This window comes from Cyprinus carpio, chromosome B24 (assembly GCF_018340385.1).
Source record: "Cyprinus carpio isolate SPL01 chromosome B24, ASM1834038v1, whole genome shotgun sequence".
Lineage (NCBI taxonomy): Eukaryota > Metazoa > Chordata > Actinopteri > Cypriniformes > Cyprinidae > Cyprinus > Cyprinus carpio.
In genome coordinates this window covers 15666791-15675360 of record NC_056620.1, presented here as the reverse complement: position 1 = coordinate 15675360, position 8570 = coordinate 15666791, and the positions used below count along the sequence as shown (strand labels likewise).

At 34.7% G+C, this 8570-nt stretch overlaps 1 protein-coding gene across 2 annotated transcripts in view; it reads right to left on the bottom strand.

Moving 5' to 3' along the window:
* The window catches only part of LOC109077059 (gamma-aminobutyric acid receptor subunit rho-3-like), a 16049-nt gene extending 10564 nt beyond the window's left edge, over positions 1-5485 (bottom strand). The window contains exon 1 of one of the 2 annotated variants that reach the window (XM_042752463.1): positions 5395-5485. The gene's annotated coding sequence lies outside the window, so the exon portion shown is untranslated. Of the gene's footprint in view, positions 179-5394 lie in introns of those variants that run through there. The other variant, XM_042752462.1, reaches the window with a different exon arrangement.
* Between the last annotated feature and the right edge of the window lie 3085 nt (positions 5486-8570).

The following is an 8570-nucleotide window of genomic DNA, read 5'->3' as shown; positions in this document are numbered from 1 at the left end:
ACCAATCGTGGACTCCCTGTGTCCAGTAATCCCAGTGCATTGCCTAATCTGGTGGATTACGGCCTGATCAGCGGCAGAGACAAGCTACATCATCACAGATAGTGTATCTGCATTGAGTTTGACTGGTTTGCTAACCTTATCACAAGAGGAACTTGGCCATATATCAAAGAAAATAAAGAGGGATCAAAAAAGTCAGGGTGTTTTTATTTTAATTTGTGCAAATATGGGGAAAATTCCAACCAACTTATTATTTGCAATAATAAGAGTAATTATTTAATAGACATTTATGGGAACATTTCATAGGAATATTGAGGGTTTTTTTTTTCTTAGTGCCATTCCCAACAAGTGAAAACAAATTTTCATTAAATCATTAAGCCATTCATTCAATTCTGATAACATTTACTCGATGTACATTACAGTTTAAAAGTAGTTTTTCTTGAAAGACATCAATACAGTACTTACAATCATAGATATTACAGTCCTGTTCTTTTGAACTTTCTATTCAACAATTAATCGATCAGGCATGCATCACTGTTTCCGCAAAAATATAAAGCAGCATAATTGTTTTCAACACTGATTATGAAAAGAAATGTTTGTTAAGCACCAAATCAGCAAATTAGAATGATTTCAGAAGGATTATGTGACACTGAAGACTGGAGCAATGGCTGAAAATATTATATTCATAGAATGACAAGTGAATTTTTTTCTGTGCTCAGAAACTCCACCCATTCGTGTATCAGCACAAAGTGGCAGGGCTATGCTGATACTATGGGAGTATGTATTCTAAAATAACCTAGTCAGTCTAGTCACAGTCTATTTCTCCGCCAGAGACAAGACTTCCCTCCACAATCAAAACACATGCACGTGAGTCTGCCTTTTAAATCATATCAACCACAACACAACAAATAATAAATAGTTCAAGCCTTAATATGTGACAATTTTGAATTTATTTTTTTATTTAATTATTAAAAAAAAGGAAACAGGGGGGAATTTTTATTTTATTATACTATATGCTTTTGAGATTTGTTTTATTCTAAAGTGTGTCAAATTAGCAATTTTAATTTAATCGCTTCTTGTGCTCCTATAAAAAGGTGTGTGAGTTGTTTTGTTAAATTTAATTTCGGTAGGAGATATGTGCCTACAAATTTTCTCTTATCAAGAGTGATCTTGATCTGGAAGATTCCACTTAAGTGATCAACAGACTTCACACAAAACAAAAACAAGACTACGCTCAAGCTTAATGTAACATGTTAAGATCATAAAATTGAAGGGTAATGTCAAAATCTTCATATATGCACTTCCAATATCCAATTGAATATTATTTGTCTTTCTTGATTCACTTGCTCACCCAAACTAAATCTATTGTTCTCTGGGTTAAACATTTGTGTGAAGCCTCTGGAAAATGTATTTGTCAAGTATTGATTAGTATCAGTCTGATATTCCACCTGAAAGCAGCATCTAGTTAAAAATGACTGTTGTTAATAAATACAGTAAATGGTTTGTTTTTTCCACTGTAGTTCAAGCCTTCAAGAAAAGACAGCAATGACAGCAGTGCATTCTTGGACATGTCTAATATTATTGTGGACTGCTGCTGATACAAATGGGAAAAATCCAGGTTGTAGCCATAACATAAAACCTTCACTTCTGTAGGCCAACAGTGTAGTTCAGGTTCTCTAGAAGATTTTTCATATGATTCCCTGGTCTAAACTGAACAATTAATTGTCTCAGACTTACCATGAGGTTATTTCATGGTTTGAAATTGTGAAACATTGCTGAGACCAATAGTAGAGTTTTTCCATCTGTGTGACTTATATTAGTAGACATATTTGCTAAGCATTTAAATGATTGGTGTTCTTAAGAAAAGAGTAAGTGCAGAAATTCTCGCACCCATTTTATTAAAATCAGACCAAGGATTCAAAACAAGTGTCTGACAGACAAAACATTGGTCTGATTAATTGTCTGATGTTTATCATCACCAGGGAAACCAGCATTTCAGCTCTGTTTTTGACTTATGACCTAAATAGTTTCAGGTCAAATTGTAGATCTCAAGATGGACTCCAAAAACAAGAACAGATCGTGCCCTCCCATGAATGATACTTAACAAACCGATCCATTTAAACAGTTTAAGATACAAATGAGCCCTTCAAAGTGATTGAAGATTAGACAAGACAAAGTAGAGAGAAATCCCTTTCTTTTACACTGCTTAGTGTTTAAAAGCTCACATTTTCCTCTTTACCACACCTCTAGATGTTCAGTTAACCTGCACGTTCTCAGAAGACTGTGTCCTACCCTGTGTCTTTGAAGCAGCTGGAGATGAGATCATATACTGGTTCAGACAAAATGTCCCGATCCAGAGTTATATACAGGGGAGTGGCCGGTTAGATCAGGCGGATCAGCACTACAACAGCAGGACATCATTATTCACCGAATTGATTCCCTCTGGTAATGCATCTCTTCATATCCAGAAGTGCGGCCCACAGGACAGAGGGAAGTACAGGTGCCTTGTCACAAGCAGTCGAGAAACTACTGAGCACTTCATCATAGTCAAGGTGGAAGGTGGGCCTTCACAGTTTATATTCAAGAGTTTACCAATCATAAATGAAATTATTATGCTTCATATAGGGTCAGTAGTGACCATGTGACATATCGTATATCGCGTAGTGAACTGTAACTATTTGCTAAAAGCCCTTTACATTGATAGACGGCAAAACAGGGACTGTTTAATTATGTAAAAAATTATGATTTTTTTTTTTTTTTTTTTTACTTTTTCCAAAACAAATGGACTGTGAACCAAGATCTCAAAATAAATAGGCTATGAGAGGCTTGAAAATACTGTTTATTTTTTGGTGTTTGATTTCTGGCATTCTAGCAATAATAATGAAATTACTTAAAAAATAATAATAATAATAAAAAATCATTAAATTTTGTCCGACATTTGGCATAATAATAAAAATTATAATAAATTACTTTTAAGCAGCAATTGCCATGGCAGCTGCAGATAAACTACAGATCAATTACATCCTGGGTGACAGTTTAAGAAAAACATCTAACATCTATATTTATAATTACTTATCACATAGTACAGTTGCTTATAATCTGCCACAGAATCCTTGTCAGAAAAAATAAAACTAAAAAAAAATATTAAAAAATAATAATAATTATAATTGTTGTTGTTGTTGTTATTGTGCCAAATGTGGGACAAAATTAATTTTAGTTTTAGGAAATGAAAAGTCCTACAAACTATTATAGACACCTGTCCAGGAAATGAATAAATGCATGAATATTTTATATATTTTATATCCCCAACAACACAAACAAAGCATAGGGTTTGTGCTTCTGAAGCTTTAAAAATGTAAAATGAATAAATAAAATTGCCACAGTAATCATGACTTGAAAATGATAACGACACCACAAACAACAAAAACAACAAATAACTCTGTCATTCCAGCCCCTATCCAGTCAGTGAGCTTGGAGACAACACGTCTCAGTGGTTTTGAGGAAGTCATATGCTCAAGTCGAGACGTCTACCCTGCTCCCCGTGTAAACCTGTTCACAGAGCCAGCCAGTCTACCTGATTCCCTCCAACCCCTCACACGCAAAATGGCTGACAAACAAGGCCTGTACTCGGTGGAGAGCAAGCTCAAGAAGCTGAAAGGTCTGACCTACATCTGCCTCGTCCAATCATTCTACAGGTCTCAGTCATGGAGAGCATCACTGCAGCAGAAAGGTTTGATCTCATTGAGCTACATTGCATTTCATCACTGTTATTATTACATGACATTGCATCATCAAATATTGCCGTGACCGACCAAAACAATTACATGCAGATGAGAGAATATCATGTATCACAATGTCTCTGCTCTTTTTAAATGGCACCTAGATACTATTTTAACCAATTTTCAAATAAACAGAAATATTCGGCGTGGAAGGTCAGGACTTCATCATCCCTTGTGTGGCCCCATGGAACCTGCAGAACTTCACACTGACATGGTCCTTCACCAAAGAACACAAGTCCTCAACCATCTACACCTATGATAGCCTCACACAGCAGAGCTCCAGCGTTTGGAAGAAAGTGCGACTGGTGACCCCCAGGGGTCGAGGCGGAGATGGCTCACTACAGCTACACAACCCGCTGAGTCTAGAGCACACTGGAACCTACACCTGCATCCTCTCAGCTCACCAGACCAAACACGAGGTCCATACGAGAGTCAACATCACACAGTCCAAACATGAGGTCCATACGAGAGTCAACATCACACAGTCCAAACATGAGGTCCATACGAGAGTCAACATCACACAGTCCAAACATGAGGTCCATACGAGAGTCAACATCACACTAAAGCCTGGTGAGAGCATGTAATACCCTGTAAACCATCAACATTAACTTGCAAAACATTTCTAACTTTAAAAATGAAGTTAAAATCACAAACAACATTATTTTCCTTTTTAAGAAGCATATAGTTCTGACTCTGAAGTCCAAAACACTCTTTATGCAATTAACTATCTTACATTTTGGCAAATTGGTGGCTAATTTGTACCAGTTCCATAGCAACTTTAAATGACCTGATAAAGAACCATAATATTTGGCAAAGGATTATTTAATGAGACATGTATTATTACTTTTATTAAGACTAGAATATCATTGTTGCTGTTTTATAAAAGGGACATTTCTGTTCCAACTTTTCTGTTCTGTTGCACCTTTTAAGATCTCTTACTTCAAATATATCGTATTTTATAAGAGTATATCAGACTTTCATAATTATGGTTAAGCAGTAGGCATTATATTAAATATAACTTGATTATTTGCACAATGACAAATAAAATTATCATGATGGAACTCAACAAGAAGGCAGTAAAAAGTTGAAATGCCATTGCTCAGTGAGTGATTTAGAGTTATGTTAGGGTTTCTCATTGAACTTTACAATTTTGAATGTATCATTGAGGTCTTTATTTAATTTTATCAAGCATTTAACCAGGTATGACCACACAATCACAGAATGAGTTACAAAAACAGTTTTACTTACTAATGTTTGTGCTATTTTTTACTCCCAAAAAAAAATGCCACTTCCTGTATGATGATGTCTTTAAGGAAGTGGCTTTTATTTGTTAAAGGGTATGCTAAAAATAAAATGGAAAGTGATATCAAGGTACTCTGGTGATATTGAAGACACAGGAAACCCCTGTGAAGTAGCTGCCAGTTAAAATTATAATAAAAATGAAAACCGGTTAAGTTTGAAACATGAAAGTTTGGTAAAGCCTTTTCAACAATCTCTGGAAATGTGTTGGACGATTGCGTCAGTTAACTAACAGCAAAGTGAGATGTTGAAATTTCATTCGGTTCTCTTTAAGACTATTTTTCAACTAACAAATTAATTTTCTTCACGTTTCACTCACCACACAAATTGTGTCTGACGCGCAGAAAAACAACAGTCTGAGAGCTCCCCCCAGTGGTGGATTCCTGCTGCTGTGATCACAGGCATTGCAGGCACTGCAGTCGCAGCAATCATAGGAATTATAAAATTTAAAGGTATGGATTACCACAATTGCATGCATGCATTCATAAATATTTGGAATATATACTTATCATATTTCTGCAACAATTGTATCTTCTTCAAACCAGCTGGCTGTACAAAATCAAGTAAAACCCATGGAGAGGCTACAGAGATGCAACCAATCAGAGGTTTGTGTGTGGTAACAGTTAAATATTCCTCATCTCACTGCATCATATTCACAGATCTCTATCCTTTACAGTGACAGTTTCAAACAGCAGAGCTGCATCTGAGGACACTTGCTTAACCGAAGAGATCGCCAACAGACCAACATGAGAATAGATGGGGAAAAGTTTGTTTAAAACAGCATACATGGGACTCCAGTTGCCTGAATCACCTTTCAGGCCTTTTTTCAAATCTTGAAAAGTGATTGATTTACTGCCAAGACAAAAGGAGCGATAAGAAGTATTTATTCATTATTATTATTATTATTTATATAGGAAATATGTCAATACTTACAGTAATCATGATATACAAACAATCAAGTGTTGAATTTCTATTCATTTTTACTAACATGTATTTTACTTATGTACTATGTGTGGATTGTTTTTAAAGTTATATTCGCTCAAATGTTTTGAATTCTATGCATATTATCTGTTGAGCTCACATTAAAACTAAATGATTTTTAAAAGTCTGACTGTATGAGAACATCTACTAAATGTCTTAAATGTAAATGTAATTTCTATTAAATACATGAATTATTCCATTTCAACTTTCATACATTTAAACAATTTTACTTAATAACAATTTATGTGAAATGCTATATGCCTCATTATTATATATACAATCTCCCAGCTCTGTCTTAATATTTTATTTGAAATCATCTACAGTTAAATGGTTTCTTTTGTGATAAAAATCTTAGATGCTTTATTTTCAGTCATAAATGACAAGAAGTAAAAGTAAATAATGGTTCTGATCATTTTCAAATTACATTCAAATCATTTTAAACTAAGTGAACATGAAGCTTTTTTTCTTGCTGTGGATTCTGCCTACAACTTTAGGAGGTAAGAAACCAAAATACTTACTGACATTTATTTACATGTCTGATATGTACCTCAAACAGTCACATTAGCACCCCTGTCTTTTAAAAATAACTAATCACAATACAAGTAGTCTTAATATGACACTGTATGTTTGTGTGTTGTTTTTCACACTGTATGTTGCTGTTTTTACAGACACTCATGTCACCTGTATCTATTCTGATGAATGTATGTTACCTTGTACATCCACCAACTGTAATATGATCCACTGGTACAAGGATAAAAAAGCAGTGCATTCATTCAACCACAATAAAGACCAGCTGGGCCATCAGCATGAGGACTACCAGGGGAGAACATCACTGTTGTTGGAATCTGAAATTTAAAAATGGAAATGTATCACTCTTGATTAAAAAAAAAAAAAAACATCAGGCTCCAAGATGAAGGCAGATTCCGATACTACGCTGCTGGTTAAAAAACAAGTGATGAGAAGTTTGTGGTTGTGTCTGTGGAAGGTGAGAGTCAGAATCTCTGGTCTCTCATCTTTATCAAGAGCAACTGAACATACACATGTGAAAGCAGTACAGCCCAGTACAGAGACATTACACAAACCACACTCCCATCAAGAGGTAACATTTCAAAATTTTTACTATCTAGAATCTTTCAAATTATTTTTATCTAATCAATCAAACAGACACAAAAGAAATAACTAAAGCAGATAAAATGTGTTGAATGTGGTCGAAACACTTAAGACATTTAGAGATATTTAACCCTCATTTTCTTCCATACAGGTGAAGGAACTAAAGTCATATTAAAAGATATCCCCCAGGTGATGCTGCTCCACCAACCAGACCATATAAAATACCAAAAATAAAATTATTTTCAAAACATTAGCTAGAATTGTGAACACACAATATTAACTGATGGATCTGCGGAGAATCGTCTTTCTGTAAGTCATCAAGAAATTATGATACTGTAATCTAAGAAATATGAGGTAATCGTCTGGATACATATTTCTTCAGATGTGTGCAATTTTAGACTTAAAGTATGTATGTTATGTAGCAAAGCACTGTGACCAAAAATAAATGAGAGTCAACGTGACTAAATACGTTTAGGTTTGTGTTTCGTTATTCTATTCGAAATATTATTAACTACCGACTGATTTTTCATTACTGACAGAAATACTGTCATTGTAACCAATTATTATTATTATACATAGTGGTCAATATTGATGCTATTTAATCTATCTGATAATTCAAAGCTGAAAATCACATCAGAATCAGTATTGGCAAAAAACATAGCTTATACAGTTGATGCACATCTACCTCTTCCCAGCTCTATCTTAATATTTTATTTAATATTATCTGCAGTTAAAAAAGTTTCTTGTGTCCTAAAATCTCTCATTTTCTGTTTTCAATCATAAATAACAAGTAACAGTAAATAATGGTTCAGCTACTAGAAGATTTACATCTGTCAGACAGGTTGCTGACGTCATCAAGTTTAGTTTGAGTCTGCGCGTCAGAAACGGAAGTTCTAAAAATCGCTAAAAATGGGCTTCACTTGTCTCAATTGAGTTCCAATGGGGTCGCTGTGTCCATTTCTTTTACTGTCTATGCCTCTAAAAGCCAGTTGGAGGCAGCACATTATTTACAATCATGATTTGGGCGTCTTGTGCACAAGATTTTGTGGGAGGGTTCTAAGACACGTGACCAGTGTGAAAACTTGTGAAGCTTGTTAATCTCTGCAATGTGAAGAAATCAAACAGAATACAGTTGGTAGACAGACTACTTATCACTTTTTTAAAAAGTTTTAAATTATGTGGCTATGAAGCTGTTTTTCTTGCTGTGTATTTTGCCTGTAATCTTAGGAGGTAAGAAAACCAAAATATCTACTGACATTTATTTACATGTCTGATACGTTTCTCAAAAACTGTCTGGACTTGTTAACTCAACCTCAGACTACCTCATACAGACACATTAGCACCTCTCTATCTTGTCAAAAGAAATGACAATCAAGATTTTATTCATAATTACCTTAAACTGTA